Source organism: Loa loa, assembly GCF_000183805.2.
Source record: "Loa loa unplaced genomic scaffold supercont3.313, whole genome shotgun sequence".
In the NCBI taxonomy this organism is placed as follows: Eukaryota; Metazoa; Nematoda; class Chromadorea; order Rhabditida; family Onchocercidae; genus Loa; species Loa loa.
Genome location: NW_018108493.1, coordinates 20826 through 24013, shown reverse-complemented (window position 1 = coordinate 24013; position 3188 = coordinate 20826).

Below are 3188 nucleotides of genomic sequence, written 5' to 3'. Positions count from 1 at the left end.
TTTAATAAATTAATCATTAATTTGTGAAGTGTGGAATAAATTTGTTTCATACATATTTCATTATGATAAGATTAAAGGTGATGATTTTAATCAAAAAAACTTTTAATGAAATTTTTCAAAATTTTGAAATAAATAAAAATGTTTATTCATCATATAGGTTGCAACATATTTATGCATGGCGCAAAAGTCGCATAGAAATGAACGCTAATTTAGCTTTGGCTTATTTTTTTGTTTTTGTTTTTTCACTATTACTAAATCTTCTTTTGAGTACCAATAAAAGATAAATATGTTAAAAGGACTTTCTCAATATGACTTAAATTTTTTTTTTTTCAAATAATGTTATACAGAAATGATTCGGTTAGTGCAGAAAGGAATGCTGGATATGAAATTCAAAATATTCAAGACAATTCAAGACATTTTCCAGTAATCGAGAAAATTTGGAATTTATTGGAAATGAAATTATAATATCAAAAATTCGAAACTCTTAAACATGAAATTCAAGACAAATCCCGTCTTCCAGTAATTGAAAAAATTCGGAATTTATTAGAAATGAAATCGTAATGTTAAAAATTTGATAGTTTCCTTCGTTCATGAAATGCGCCAGCATTAACAAAATGGAACAATTAATCAAAAAAAAACTATACGGTAATTTTAGATTTAAATAATTTAATATTTAAAAACTACATATAAAAAAGAAAAAGTTTAGCATTTCAAAGTTAAAATCCATAAGCTAAAGAATAAAATTATGAAAAATTCCAAAATATAAATATTTTCATAAAATTTAAATATTCTTAGCAAAAAAAAAAAATGTGACAGATGAATGTCACCCTGCTAGTTAATCTTCTTTTTGACTTCATTTTTAACTCATTCCCTAAAGTATGGGCATCAATCTAATATTGCCTTCTGCCTTTCTTGCTTTAACGTTATTTGAGATAATTAAAAAAAAAAAAAACAGAAAAAAAGAAAGAAAAGGAAAGCTTCTGTATTTATTTATAGAAATGATAAATGTTTTCAAGATGAAATAAGAAATGAATTGGTGGAAAAACGGTTCCGGTTTAGCCGGCAACTCCAGTCGTTAAAATCTTCCGGAAGTTGTTTTCTGCAAGTTTTAATTTTCTTCTGCTCAAAAAATTTATTGTTTTTCCATTTCTGAGCTGTCAGGAAGCGTAAAAAAAAACAAAAAAGAAAAATACAAAAAAGGATTTCATTCCGTACATTGAAAAAGGTATACGGTACAAATTGAATATGAATAATTATTAAAATTGCACTAATTATTATTAAGTTTACAATATGAAATTAAGGCTTCCTCAAATGATATGAAGGATTTAACTGTAAAAGGTAGCGTCCGAATTTCAATGAAATGGTGGAATTTTTCGGAAAAACAAATTAAAACCAAATGATTCTTAACTGATGAATTAAATAAACAAAAAATCATTTAAGTTTTCAAATATGTTATTTTAAGTTATTTATTTGAGTTATTTTTTTTTCAAGAAAAAAAATAACAAAGAGTTTCAACAATTATTTGCATGTTCAACTTTGTTTACACTTTTAAAATCGATCAATTTTTTCTAATTTTAAATTGAACTGATATCACATTCCGATTTGAACATCTGAAATCCTTCTTGAAAGAATCCTGAAAGAATGTATTTACGTAGCATTGACGTCACGTGAAATCTTTAAGGTTATTCATTAGCGACATTTTTTTTTTTTGTCTCTACCACAATTTCTTTGCTAACTTATGGTCGCATGCTTTTTCAATTTCTTGCAAATATTGATGTCGATGACTGACTGATTGATTGGCTGACTGATAAGTTGATAATGAAAGAAACATGCGACTGTTAAGTTGGAAAAATAAATCAATAATTTATTTTTGACTTATCAAATTATCGTTACATTATGGAAATATAATTATATTTATGCATAATTGCCATATCATTAACATTGGCATATCATTTCCGATTAGCATATCATTAATACATCGTCGTTGCTGATAACTGATAATTGTTACATCTAAATTGAAAGAACAAATACATTCACTTAAGTTAAAAATAAATCATATCAATTAATTAAAGTAATTGGATCAAATTTCGTAAATAGTTTTTACATGCTTAAAAATAAGAACAATTTTTTTCTTCTCTTTTTCAACCCTAAAATTACTTGCAATAAATAATTAGTTAATGAGTAGGAAAATGAAATGATAAATAATGATTTTTGTTTGGCTCAAATTAATTAATAATAATCAAATATTTGCTAAAATTTCTCCCACAAATATACTGTAAATTTCCTAATTTTGACATAACAGAAATTGATAATATTGTGATAAATTAAAATTGATGATGATAATATTGTGATAAATTAAAATTGATGAAGATAATATTGTGATAAATTAAAATTGATGATGATAATATTGTGATAAATCAAAATTGATGATGATAATATTGTGATAAATTAAAATTGATTTGATTAAAATTGATAATAGTATGATAAAAACTTAGACAAGTTGTGTAAAAATTTTTGAAAAAAAAAGCAAAACATTTGAATTTGCTTTAACAAAATACTTTCCTTCACGCCTATTACCATTCACTTATATGTAAATACCTATTTGAAGTGCTAATTGTGACAATGATTTGAATGGCTAGTAGCCATCGAAAGATAAATGATGCGGGGTATGTCATATCTGGAGCATAAGGTTTTGTACCGTTAACCAAACAGAATATCTCATGATGGGTCATCCCAAGTAACGTAATTCCACCACTTGTTTTTTCTTTTTTTTTTTCCTTAACAAGAATAAATCTCTTGCATAAAAATTTCGAAATGATAGAATATAGTGATTCCTCATTGATAATGTACAAGAACTAAAATATGATCCGTCAGGATGGCGGTGTAGTAAGTCAAAAAGTGAGGCGTTGATAATTCTTATCAATGTTATCAAAAATTAATGCGTTAAAAATTTTTGATTAAAAAGTTTATTTGCAAACTAAAAGAATTTATTAGCTTTGAATTTTTTTTAATCTCTATTACAAATAAATTTTTAAGCCTTATGATCTTTGCTACAAAACAAAAAAGCCAAAATGGCCACTGGTCAGGAAAAGATTGGAAACTATTACGAGTAGAAGAATAGATTAATGGCTTGAATTCTAGATGTTTTTGTATCTACTTATTGTCTTATGTGACATATGTGCTAATTG